Source organism: Triticum urartu, chromosome 4A (assembly GCF_056163025.1).
Source record: "Triticum urartu cultivar PI428250 chromosome 4A, HENAU_Tu73, whole genome shotgun sequence".
Classification (NCBI taxonomy): Eukaryota; Viridiplantae; Streptophyta; class Magnoliopsida; order Poales; family Poaceae; genus Triticum; species Triticum urartu.
Genome location: NC_141876.1, coordinates 553,453,740 through 553,468,456, shown reverse-complemented (window position 1 = coordinate 553,468,456; position 14,717 = coordinate 553,453,740).

Genomic DNA, 14,717 nt, shown 5'->3' with positions numbered 1-14,717 from the left:
TCTTTCCTATTCCTAGTAGGAGAAGGAGGGAAGGAGAAAAAGAGGGAGAAGGAAAGAGGGGGGCGCCGCCCCCTCCTAGTCCAATTCAGACCATCCCATGGGGGGCGCGCTGCCTCCCCTTATGGCCCTTCTCTCCTTTCCACTAAAGCCCAATAAGGCCCAATACTTCCCCCGGTGAATTCTCGTAACTCCCTGGTTCTCCGAAAAATACTCGAATCACTCGGAACCTTTCTGATGTCCAAATATAGCCTTCCAATATATGAATTTTTACCTCTTGACCATTTCGAGACTCCTCGTCATGTTCGTGATCTCATACGGGACTCCGAACAAACTTTATTCATCAAATCACATAACTCATAATACAAATTGTCATTGAACGTTAAGCGTGCGGACCCTACGGGTTCGAGAACTATGTAGACATGACCGAGACACATCTACGTCAATAACCAATAGCGGAACCTAGATGCTCATATTGACTCCTACATATTCTACGAAGATCTTTATCGGTCAAACCGCATAACATACGTTGTTCCCTTTATCATCGGTATGTTACTTGCCCGAGATTCGATCGACGGTATCATCATACCTAGTTTAATCTCGTCACCAGCAAGTCTGTGTACTCATTCCGTAATGCATCATCCCATGATTAACTCATTAGTCACATTGTTTGCAAGGCTCATAGTGATGTGCATTACCGAGAAGGCCCAGAGATACCTCTCCGATACACGGAGTGACAAATCCTAATCTCGATCTATGAAAACTCAAGAAAAACACCATTGGAGACACCTGTAGAGCATCTTTATAATCACCCAGTTATGTTGTGATGTTTGATAGCACACTAAGTGTTCCTCCGGCATTCGGGAGTTGCATAATCTCATAGTCAGAGGAACATGTATAAGTCATGTAGAAAGCAATAGCAATAAACTAAACAATCATAGTGCTAAGCTAATGGATGGGTCTTGTCCATCACATCATTCTCCAATGATGTGATCCCGTTTATCAAATGACAACACATGTCTATGGCTAGGAAACTTAACCATCTTTGATTAATGAGCTAGTCTAGTAGAGGCATACTAGGGACACTCTGTTTTCTAGCTATTCACACATGTGTTGTCATTAGAGAATGGCGAGCTAGTCTAGCAGGGGACTCCGTCCACGCTCCGCTCTTCGACCCGCCTCCGCCAACGCCGCCATTGCCCATCGTCGAGCCCAAGGCGGAGCCGGAGCCCATGCCGACGTGGAAGCGCTCGCCACCTCCACCCACTTGGCCAAAGGAGTCCTACACGTGGACCGGCGAGTTTCGCAAGTGGGTGAGCACGCCTCCGGTCCACTACGTCGCGACTCCGGAGGAGGAGATGGCCCACCTTGGGCGCTGGAAGGCGCACTGGCTCGCCCAGGAGAGGACGACGGCGAACGACATATGCTTTGGGAGCAGCAGCTACGCTGGTACGCAGAGGCACTACGGCTGAAGGAGGAGGAGGAGGAGCATTCCCGGCGAGCCACAATGCCGGTGCCCCAGCAAACTCCGGAGGAGGCTGCCCTGACAGCGTACCAAGCAGCGTTCGGGTGGGCTGGCCCGGCTCCCGTCTTCATCAACCTCACCGCCGCCGATGACGACGTCAAGGGCAATGGCAAGGCGGAGGACATCTAGGGCAGCGTGCAGGCGCAGACTATTTTATGTTTTGAATTAATGTTTAATTAGGTTTAAGTGGACTTTGGTCGGCGGTTGACTGGCCACTTAATGTTTAATTATGTTTATGATATTTGTAATTTCCAAACGTACGTATTTTGGAAATAGATCCCAACGATCTCATTCCCGTCCGGTGATATGTCTAGAGCGATCCCGATTCAGCATAAAAATCTCCTCATATGTGAACGATCCCGCACGACTCGAGAAAACCAGATCTCCTCCCGCATGCCCTCGCCCTCGCTAGAGAAAATCATGTGACCATGAAGATGGAGATTTGAACCTTTGCCCTCGCAGAGCAGCTTGGGGGAACAAACCAGCGGAAGTAGACTTCTTAAGTGATCTCAATAGGTAAACAGACATTATTATCAAAGACAAAGGACACATAGTACAACTACGGTCATAAAAAAACTTTTTCTTCATGGTGCTTTTTCCTGTGTTTTCTCAAGCGTATCATCGACCGCAAGTCACATGGTGAGGAATAGGTTAGAGTATCGCACAAAAACTTCAATGGTAGCTTGCAAACAACAACAAAAAATAGCAGACTGATAACCCACAAGTATAGGGGATCGCAACAGCTTTCGAGGGTAGAGTATTCAAACCGAATTTATTGATTCGACACAAGGGGAGCCAAAGAATATTCTCAAGTATTAGCAGCTGAGTTGTCAATTCAACCACACCTGAAAACTTAGTATCTGCAGCAAAGCGTTTAGTAGCAAAGTAATATGATAGTAGTGGTAACGGCAACAAAAGTAAAGACAGCAAAAGTAATGTTTTTGGTATTTTGTAGTGATTGTAACAGTAGCAGCGGGAAAGTAAATAAGCGTAAACCAGTATATGGAAAACTCGTAGGCACCGGATCAGTGATGGATAATTATGCTAGATGCGGTTCATCATGTAACAATCATAACATAGGGTGACACAGAACTAGCTCCAATTCATCAATGTAATGTAGGCATGTATTCCGTATATAGTCATACGTGCTTATGGAAAAGAACTTGCATGACATCTTTTGTCCTACCCTCCCGTGGCAGCGGGGTCCTATTGGAAACTTAGGGATATTAAGGCCTCCTTTTAATAGAGAACCGGAACAAAGCATTAGCACATAGTGAATACATGAACTCCTCAAACTACGGTCATCACCGGGAGTGGTCCCGATTATTGTCACTTCGGGGTTGCCGGATCATAACACATAGTAGGTGACTATAGACTTGCAAGATAGGATCTAGAACTCTCATATATTCACGAAAACATAATAGGTTCAGATTTGAAATCATGGCACTCGGGCCCTAGTGACAAGCATTAAGCATAGCAAAGTCATAGCAACATCAATCTCAAAACATAGTGGATACTAGGGATCAAACCCTAACAAAACTAACTCGATTACATGATAAATCTCATCCAACCCATCACCATCCAGCAAGCCTATGATGGAATTACTCACGCACGGCGGTGAGCATCATGAAATTGGTGATGGAGGATGGTTGATGATGACGACGGCGACGAATCCCCCTCTCCGGAGCCCTGAACGGACTCCAGATCAGCCCTCCCGAGAGGTTTTAGGGCTTGGCGGCGGCTCCGTATCGTAAAACGCGATGATTTCTTCTCTTTGATTTTTTTTCTCATCGAAACTCAATATATGGAGGTGGAGTTGGATTCGAAGACGCAACAGGGGGCCCACGAGGTAGGGGGGCGCGCCCAGGGGGGCGCCCCCCACCCTTGTGAGAAGGGTGTGGGCCCCCTGGTTTGGCGCGCCCCCCACCCTCGTGAGAAGGGTGTGGGCCCCCTGGTTTTCATATTTGGCAAGGATTTTTTATTATTTTTTCTAAGACCTCCCATGGAGTTTCAGGTCATTCCGAGAATATTTGTTTTCTGCACATAAAACAACATCATGGCAATTCTGCTGAAAACAGCGTCAGTCCGGGTTAGTTCCATTCAAATTATACAAATTAGAGTCCAAAACAAGGGCAAAAGTGTTTGGAAAAGTAGATACAACGGAGATGTATCAACTCCCCCAAGCTTAAACCCTTGCTTGCCCTCAAGCAATTCAGTTGACAAACTGAAATGAAGAAAGAAAAACTTTTACAAACTCTGTTTGCTCTTGTTGTTGTAACTATGTCAAGACAGCATTGAAGTTTTCAGCGTAGATCATAACTAACCACATTTGCAATAATTCTGAGGTCTCATATTTACTCATATCAATAACATAATCAACTAGCAAGTCATAATAATAAATCTTAGATGACAATACTTTCTCAAAATAATCATAATATGATATAACAAGATGGCATCTCGCTAGCCCTTTCTGAGACCGCAAAACATAAATGCAGAGCACCTTTAAAGATCAAGGACTGACTAGACATTGTAATTCATGGTAAAAGAGATCCAATCATAGTCATACCCAACATAAATTAATAGTGATGAATGCAAATGACAACTGTGCTCTCCAGTTAGTGCTTTTTAATAAGAGGGTGATGACTCAACATAAAAGTAAATGGAGAGGCCCTTCGCAGAGGGAAGCAGGGATTTGTAGAGGTGCCAGATCTCGGTTTTGTAATAGAGATAAATTGAATTTTGAGCGGTATACTTCCATTGTCAACGTAACAACTAAGAGATGGCGATATCTTCCATGCTAAACACATTATAGGCGGTTCCCAAACAGAATGGTAAAGTTTATACTCCCCCTCCACCAACAAACATCAATCCATGGCTTGCTCGAAACAACGAGTGCCTCCAACATACATCAGGTCCCAGGGGGAGTCTTGTTTGCAATTAATTTTGATTTAGTTTGCATAAAGCATGGGACTGGGCATCCCGGTGACCAGCCATTTTCTCGTGAGTGAGGAGCGGAGTCCACTCCTCTTGAGAATAACCCGCCTAACACGGAAGATAAGGACAACCTTTGTTGATACATGAGCTATTCAAGCATACAAAATAGAATGTTTATTTGAAGGTTTAGAGTTTGGCACATACAAATTTACTTGGAACGGCAGGTAGATACCGCATATAGGAAGGTATAGTGGACTCATCTGGAATAACTTTGGGGTTTAAAGGATGGGATGCACAAGCAGTATTCCCGCTTAGTACAAGTGAAGGCTAGCCAAAGACTGGGAAACGACCAACTAGAGAGCGACAACAGCCATGTACATGCATTAAAATTAATAAACATTGGATGCAAGCATGAGTAGGATATAATCCACCATGAACATAAATATCGTGAAGGCTATGTTGATTTGTTTCAACTACATGCGTGAACATGTGCCAAGTCAAGTCACTTAAATCATTCAAAGGAGGATACCACCCCATCATACCACATCATAACCATCTTAATAGCATGTTGGCACACAAGGTAAATCATTATAACTCATAGCTAATCAAGCATGGCACAAGCAACTATGATCTCTAATTGTCATTGCAAACATGTTTATTCATAATAAGCTGAATCAAGAACGCGGGACTCATCATATTTACAAAAACAAAAGAGGTCGAGTTCATACCAGCTTTTCTCATCTCAGTCAGTCCATCATATATCATCATAATTGCCTTTCACTTGCACGACCGAACGGTGTGAATAATAAATAAGAGTGTACGTGCATTGGACTAAGCTGGAATCTGCGAGCATTCAATAAACAGGAGAAGACAAGACAATATGGGCTCTTTGGTTAATTCAACAATAATGCATATAAGAGCCACTTCAACAATTTAATTATGGTCTTCTCCTACTGACCCCAAAGAAAAGAAAAGAAATAAAACTATTTACACGGGAGAGCTCCCAACAAGCAAAAGAAGAACGGGAAATATTTTTGGGTTTTCTTTTTAATTATTACTACTACAACAGAATAATAAACTACTACTAATTTTTTGGGTTTTTCTTAAGGTTTAGCAAACACACATGAAGAAAGCAGGAAAAAGAAAATAAACTAGCATGGATAATACAATGAAAAAGTATGAGCACTAACATCTAGCAATGAGTGTGTGTGAACATAAATGTAATGTCGGTGAGAAATACGTACTCCCCCAAGCTTAGGCTTTTGGCCTAAGTTGGTCTATGGCCACGGCTGGCCTGGCTGATATCCATAATAATAGTTGTTGGGGTCGTACTGTGATGAGGAAGAGGAAGGCTCATATTGTTGTGCAGCAGTTATCGCCTGCTGAGCTGCAGCGTGGAGTCGAGCTGCCTCCGCTTTCCTCCCGTACTCTTCTGCCTCCTCTCTGGTAATAACATATCTTCTTTTTGCCTGTGAATCAAAGAAGGCAGGAGCAGGGAGAGTAATACGGAAAACACGTCGTTTATCAAAAATTAAACGATATAAGAGAGGTAATTCAGACCTCTCGACAAACTGGTGTGAAGCCATAGAGTTATAATCTAAATATGCAGGTGGCAACTCCGTATCACCCTCACGAATGTCTATTTCAAGAAAATGAGCTAAGCGGGTTGCATAAATTCCTCCAAAGAAATCTCCATTATGTCTATTATGATGCAACCTACGAGCTACAATGGCTCCCATATGATAAGATTGGTCTCCTAACACAGCACTCCTAAGAATGCTAAGATCAGGGACACACATGTGACATGCTTCATCCTTAGCATTTATGCATCTACCGATGAAGAGAGCAAAATAATGTATAGCAGGAAGGTGAATGCTCCCTATGGTAGCCTGCGTTATATCTCTAGATTCCCCCACAGTTATACTAGCAAGAAAGTTTCTAAATTCAAATTTAGGGGGATCCCTAGCACTACCCCATGATGGAAGTTTGCAAGCAGAAGTGAAATCCTCTAAGTCCATGGTATAAGATTTGTCATAGAGATCAAACATGACTGAAGGAGAATTACGCGAAGATGAATACTCAAACCTCCTCACAAATGAACTTGTGAGATCATGATACTGGGGGCATTTGTTAGCCTCAAAATCCTCAAGACCGGCATTGCGCAAATATGCTTTGAATTCTTCTTTAATTCCCGCACGGTCCATAAAATTTTCCGATGGCCATTCGCAAGGCCATACCGGAGCGTCTCTGGGTGGATCCTCGTCAGCATCGCGCATAGCAATCCTGGGTCCTTGCTTCTTAGAGGGACCACCTTGGAACATCTTCCTAAGCATATTGTTTTTCTCTGAAAAATTCTGAAATTTTTAGTAACCTCAAAATAAAAGTAACCAAACTCAATAAAACTGATAGCAACTACTCCTACAAGTGCCTAGAGCCTATAACAAGCATTAGAACTACTTGGAACCATATAAATTTGACATGCAAGCTCAAGAACATGGTCACCTATGCAGCACAAATTTGCAATGAATAAAGCACTAGAACAAAAACTAATTGGACCAATGGAGGAGTCACATACCAAGGAACAATCTCCCCAAGCAGTTTTGCAAGAGGTGCTTTGAGCAAGGAGATCGAAAATCACAGCAAAAGTGGCTGGAACTCGTGCTTGAGTTGGGTTTTTCGGGTTTGTGTGAGATAGAGGAAGAAGATGGGTGCTGGGATAAGTGGAGGAGGGCCATCATGGGCCCACGAGGCAGGGGGCGCGCCCTATAGGGGGGGCGCCCACCACCCTCGTGGCCAGGTGGCAGCTCCTCCCGCGGTAATTTTTGCACAGTAAATCCTCAAATATTCCCAAAAAAATCAGATTAAATTGGCATGTCATTCTGAGGACTTTTATTTTTGGGATATTTTTATATTGCATGGATAATCAGATAACAGACAGAAAAATACTATTTTTACTTTATTTAATATAAATAACAGAAAATATAGAGTGGGTACAGAAGTTTGTGTTTCTAGTTTCATCCATCTCATGGTCATCAAAAAGAATCCACTAACAAGGTTGATCAAGTCTTGTTAACAAACTCATTCCGATAATCATGGAATCAGAGAAATTTCGAATAACACTAAGTTACCTCAACGGGGATATGCACATCCCCTATAATAAGTATATCATATTTCTTTTTGACAGTAGGAAGAGGAAATTCAAAACCTCCAAATATAATTGATGGAACTTTTCCAATGGATTTGATACTATGAACTTGAGGTTGTTTCCTCGGAAAGTGTACCGTATGCTCATTACCATTAACATGAAAAGTGACATTGCCTTTGTTGCAATCAATAACAGCCCCTGCAGTATTAAGAAAAGGTCTTCCAAGAATAATAGACATACTATCATCCTCGGGAATATCAAGAATAACAAAGTCCATTAAAATAGTAACGTTTGCAACCACAACAGGCACATCCTCACAAATACCGACAGGTATAGCAGTTGATTTATCAGCCATTTGCAAAGATATTTCAGTAGGTGTCAGCTTATTCAAGTCAAGTCTACGATATAAAGAGAGAGGGATAACACTAACACCGACTCCAAGATCACATAAAGCAGTTTTAATATAATTTCTTTTAATGGAGCAAGGTATAGTAGGTACTCCGGGATCTCCAAGTTTCTTTGGCATTCCACCCTTAAAAGTATAATTAGCAAGCATGGTGGAAATCTTAGCTTCCGGTATCTTTCTTTTATTAGTAATGATATCCTTCATATATTTAGCATAAGGATTTGTTTTGAGCACATCAGTTAATCGCATACGCAAAAAGATAGGCCTAATCATTTCAGCAAAGTGCTCAAAATCCTCATCATCCTTTTTCTTGGATGGTTTTGGAGGAAAAGGCATGGGTTTCTGAACCCAAGGTTCCCTTTCTTTACCATGTTTCCTAGCAACAAAGTCTCTTTTATCATAACGTTGATTCTTTGATTATGGGTTATCAAGATCAACAGCAGGGTCAATTTCTACATCATTGTCATTACTAGGTTGAGCATCATCATGAACATCAGCATTAATATTTTCATTAGGTTCATGTTCATTACTAGATTGTGTTTCAATATCAGACATAGATATATCATTTGGATTATCAGGTGGTTCAGCAATAGGTTCACTAGAAGTTTGCATGGTTCTATCATTTTTCTTTTTCTTCTTTTTAGAAGAACTAGGAACATCAATATTATTTCTCTGAGAATCTTGCTCGATTCTCTTAGGGTGGCCTTCAGGATACAAAGGTTCCTGAGTCATTCTACCAGTTCTAGTAGCCACTCTAACAGCATAATCATTTTTCTTACTATTAATTTCATCAAGCACTTCCTTTTGAGCTTTAAGTACTTGTTCTACTTGCATGGTAACCATAGAAGCATGTTTGCTAACAAGTTTAAGTTCACCTTTAATATCAGCCATGTAATCACCCAAGCGTCTAATCATATAAGCATTTTCTTTTAATTGTCTACCAAATTAAGCATTGAAGTCGTCTTGCTTATACATAAAGTTATCAAACTCATTCAAGCACTGACTAGCAATTTTAGTCGGAGGAACTTCAGCTTTATCATATCTATGGAGAGAATTTACCTTTACTACCTGTGTCCGGATATCGGGGTCAGGAGGTTCTTCAGTAAATAAAGAATTGAGATCATAAGTTTCTTCAACAGGCGGTATATTAAGACCATGCATTTCTTCAATAGGGGGTAAATTCTTAACGTCTTCACCTTTAATACCTTTTTCTTTCATAAATTTCTTTGCCTCTTGCATATCTTCGGGACTGAGAAATAGAACACCTCTCTTCTTCGGAGTTGGTTTAGGAATAGACTCAGTAATTGGAGCAGGAGCTGGCTCAGGAGGTGCCCAATTATTTTCATTTGTCAACATATTATTCAATAAGATTTCAGCTTCATCCGGTGTTCTTTCCCTGAAAAGAGAACCAGCACAACTATCCAGGTAATCTCTGGAAACATCGGTTAGTCCATTATAAAAGATATCAAGTATTTCAGGTTTCTTAAGAGGATGATTAGGCAAAGCATTAAGTAACTTGAGAAGCCTCCCCCAAGCTTGTGGGAGACTCTCTTCTTTAATTTGCACAAAGTTGTATATTTCCCTGAAAGCAGCTTGTTTCTTATGAGCAAGGAAATATTTAGCAGAGAAGTAATAAATCATATCCTGGGGACTACGCACACAACCAGGATCAAGAGAATTAAACCATATCTTAGCATCACCCTTTAATGAGAACGGAAATATTTTGAGTATATAAAAGTAACGCGATCTCTCATCATTAGTAAACAGGGCAGCTATATTATCTAACTTAGTAAGATGTGCCACAACAGTTTCAGATTCATAGCCATAAAACGTATCAGATTCAACCAAAGTAATTATATCAGGATCAATAGAGAATCCATAATCCTTATCAGGAACACATATAGGTGAAGTAGCAAAAGCAGGGTCGGGTCTCATTTTATCTCTAAGTGATTCTTTGTTCCATTTAATTAATAACCTCTTAAGCTCATATCTATCTTTGCAAGCGAAAATAGCGGCAGAAGATTCCTTATCAAAAAGATAACCTTCAGGGATAACAGCATATTTTCATCATCACTATCATCATCGTATTCAGATTCAATAATTTCCTTTTCTCTAGCCCTAGCAATTTGTTCATCAAGAAATTCACCAAGGGGCACAGTAGTATCAGACATAGAAGCAGTTTCATCATAAGTATCATGCATAGCAGAAGTGGCATCATCAATAACATGCGACATATCAGAACGAATAGCAGAAGCAGGTGTAGGTGTCGCTAGCTTACTCATAACAAAAGGTGAATCAAGTGCAGAGCTAGATGGCAATTCCTTACCTCCCCTCGTAGTTGAGGGATAGATCTTGGTTTTTAGATCTCTCAAGTTCTTCATAATGATAAGCAGATATAAATCCCAAGTGACTCAAAGAATAGAGCTATGCTCCCCGGCAACAGCGCCGGAAATTAGTCTTGATAACCCACAAGTATAGGGGATCACAACAGCTTTCGAGGGTAGAGTATTCAACCCAAATTTATTGATTCGACACAAGGGGAGCCAAAGAATATTCTCAAGTATTAGCAACTGAGTTGTCAATTCAACCACACCTGGAAACTTAGTATCTGCAGCAAAGCGTTTAGTAGCAAAGTAATATGATAGTAGTGGTAACAGCAACAAAAGTAAAGACAGCAAAAGTAATGTTTTTGGTATTTTGTAGTGATTGTAACAGTAGCAGCGGGAAAGTAAATAAGCGTAAACCAGTATATGGAAAACTCGTAGGCACCGGATCAGTGATGGATAATTATGCCGGATGCGGTTCATCATGTAACAGTCATAACATAGGGTGACACAGAACTAGCTCCAATTCATCAATGTAATGTAGGCGTGTATTTCGTATATAGTCATACGTGCTTATGGAAAAGAACTTGCATGACATCTTTTGTCCTACCCTCCTGTGGCAGCGGGGTCCTATTGGAAACTTAGGGATATTAAGGCCTCCTTTTAATAGAGAACCGGAACAAAGCATTAGCACATAGTGAACACATGAACTCCTCAAACTACGGTCATCACCGGGAGTGGTCCCGATTATTGTCACTTCGGGGTTGCCGGATCATAACACATAGTAGGTGACTATAGACTTGCAAGATAGGATCTAGAACTCTCATATATTCATGAAAACATAATAGGTTCAGATCTGAAATCATGGCACTCGGGCCCTAGTGACAAGCATTAAGCATAGCAAAGTCATAACAACATCAATCTCAGAACATAGTGGATACTAGGGATCAAACCCTAACAAAACTAACTCGATTACATGATAAATCTCACCAACCCATCACCGTCCAGCAAGCCTACGATGGAATTACTCACGCACGGCGGTGAGCATCATGAAATTGGTGATGGAGGATGATTGATGATGGCGACGGCGACAAATCCCCCTCTCCGGAGCCCCAAACGGACTCCAGATCAGCCCTCCCGAGAGGTTTTAGGGTTTGGCGGTGGCTCCGTATCGTAAAACGCGATGATTTCTTCTCTCTAATTTTTTTCTCATCGAAACTCAATATATGGAGGTGGAGTTGGAGTCGGAGACGCAACAGGGGGCCCACGAGGTAGGGGGCGCGCCCTAGGGGGGGCGTGCCCCCCACCCTCGTGAGAAGGGTGTGGGCCCCCTGGTCTTCATATTTGGCGAGGATTTTTTATTATTTTTTCTAAGACCTCCCGTGGAGTTTCAGGTCATTCCGACAATATTTGTTTTCTGCACATAAAACAACATCATGGCAATTCTGCTGAAAACAGCGTCAGTCCGGGTTAGTTCCATTCAAATTATACAAATTAGAGTCCAAAACAAGGGCAAAAGTGTTTGGAAAAGTAGATACGACGGATACGTATCATGGTCACTAGTAGAAATACCCCCATTCGTCCCGGTTGGTAAGGGCCTTTTGTCCCGGTTTGTGAACCGGGACTAAAGGGTCGTTACTAATGCCCTAACCCTTTAGTCTCGGTTCTTACACGGACCGGGACAGATGGGCCTCCACGTGGCCGGTGCGCCGAGCCCAGGCAGGAGGGCCTTTGGTCCCGGTTGGTGGCACCAACCGGGACCAATAGGCATCCACGCGTCAGCATTTCAGGGGCTGGGGTTTTGTTTTTTTTGAATGGGGGGGGGGGTTGGGGGTTTTGGGGGTTTAATTTAGGTGTTTCATATATTGTGTTAGCTAGCTAATTAATAGAGAGAAGTGTCCTTTCTTATGTCCGTGCTTGGTCGACGCTATATATACGTATATATAGAGAGGACTAGACACGCTAGCTAGTAAGCAAATGAAGGAAACAAAAGATCGTCATGAACATATGCATATAGAGAGAAGTGATATCGACCACCTCTCCTTCTCTGAGAGATTGGTCGAACAACAAGTTCTCGTATATCTATCCGACACTACCGGCTACATATATACAATAATTATCTCTTATAATGTAATTAATGTCCTAATTATATATGACCACATGGTCCACATAGTATTCTCCGTATTCAGCGATCACGTGGTCAAGGAAGAATGCCACCAATTCCTCTTGAATTGCTCGCATACGATCTGGTGCTAGGAGTTCATCCCGCATCCAAAACATCTAATTTGAACAAGGGGGTCAATACATATATATATGAATAAATGAAACTCAACACAAATTATGGTAATAAAATAAAATTGTGAATATTATTGCTTACGCACTTCACATTGTTCATGAGAGTAGCCCCGTTCACAAGTCGTGTGGCGGATGGACTCGCAAACGTAGTATCCATAGAAATCATTCCCTTGCTCCTGCCACAACCACTTTACAAGAAATAGAGGTCAATCAAACTAATAAGCAAGCATGCCAAATGGTATTGATGAAACTAGCGCTTGAATCACTAGGAGATGCGTGGAACATGTTACTATAATACTTACTTTCGGGTGTCTAAATTGCAGCTTCTTCGGCAGTCCCGGAGCTTTTTTGGTGAATTTTCTCCAAACCCTGCCAGACAAAGAAAACAATTACTTGATATCAGGAAATGAACAAAGTTGCTGATATGGTGGATAATGATCGATTTAACTTACTGCTCGAGCATTTGAGTCATGTCTGCATAGTCCTGGGGATCTTTTCGTCTCGAGTCTAAGACGGTTACTAGTCCCTACTCAAGCTTAATCTCTAGGAGAATATAGTGGAACCTGCGCATGCATGCATAACTCATCAATTACATTACTATAACCTGGACTAATAAGGGAAACCGAATATGCACAAGACAGTAACACTCACTTGAAGTTGTAAGGAAAGAGTATTATATCTTTGTTTTCATTTATTACCAACGATCGTAGCAAGTTGGCCTCGGTATCTTCAGCACGATATTTAACCTCAGTTGCATCTATGAGATTTGTGTTAATGAACCCAATATCACCGATTTGTCTTTTCTTCAATTCGGTGATCTTCAATCTGCATAATATAGTGAGGATAATTATAAATACATGCAATGAAAGAGCTGACCTATATAGAGAGACTTAATGACAGAACTAGTACTACTTACAGACAGTAGCAAGTGACCATTGCTTTATCGAGGGCCTTTTGATTGAAAAGCTGGAAGAACTCCTCAAATGGAACATTCAACAGTTCAATTCCAACGAGGTCATGCTCCTCTCTAACTCTCAGCATCAAAGTATTCCTCCCCCCAGACTCTCTGCAGGTTTTCATGTACCAATCATGGAATCTTCGCATCATCGTTGTTAGAGATCTTTCAACTTTGACGAGAGGCTTCCCGTACTCGTATTTGTGTTCCTCCACCTCCAAGAACTCATAACGTACATCATCGGGCAGGTAATAATCTCCAAGATTGCTATAACCGGGCACCATCCTCGGATCATTAGTAGGCACCTTGAGCGGGGGGCACGATTGGTTCACTTGTTCGCCGAGCTGGGGAATTTTTTTCCCAGATCGTCGTTCTTTTAACCTTTGATCACTGACAGTACTTCCTGACCGCTCCGCTTCGACAAATGCCTTTGCAATAATGCGGTCATAGTTGCCTTTCGGCGGAGACTTTGCTGGTTTTTTCAGGGCAGCCAGAGTGCGCTTCGCTTTCACCGGATCTACCTTCTCCTCTGGAGGTGGATGTTTCTTTGCTTTCACCCCTTCAAAGAAGTTCCTCACTTTGGCTCGCGCGATCTTGGCGTTCTCCTCCGGGGTCCTCTCGTATGGTAACTTCTCTGGAGTCTTCAGAGAAGGACCGAATCTGTATTGCCTCCCACCTCTGGCTGTACTGCTAGACGCCGGCAGAGCAGACGGAGCGGCTACGCTGTCTTCTTTCCTTGCTTACGAGGCGGAGGAGAAGGATTACGATGCGCCGGAGCAGCCGGAGCGGCGGCGGGTCTCTTCCGCCCTTGCTGACAAGGTGGGGAAGGAGGAGGCTGGCTTCTCGGGCGCGCCGGCGCAGGCAGAGAAGGAGGCGGAGTGCCGCCATGCGCCGGAGAAGGAGGCCAAGTGCCCTGATCGTCACTCGCTGGAGGAGGAGGCGGTGGAGGAGGCAGAGTGCCCTGACTCGCCGGAGGAGGAGGCGGAGGCGTCCAGTTCGGAAGGTTGATGAGCTCCTTCCGCCATAGGCATGGAGTCTTCAGAGAAGAACCCAGCCGAGTCTCCCCTTCACCGGTAGGGTGGTCAAGCTGGAGGTCCTCAAATCCCTCCGTTATTTCATCCACCATCACCCTAGCA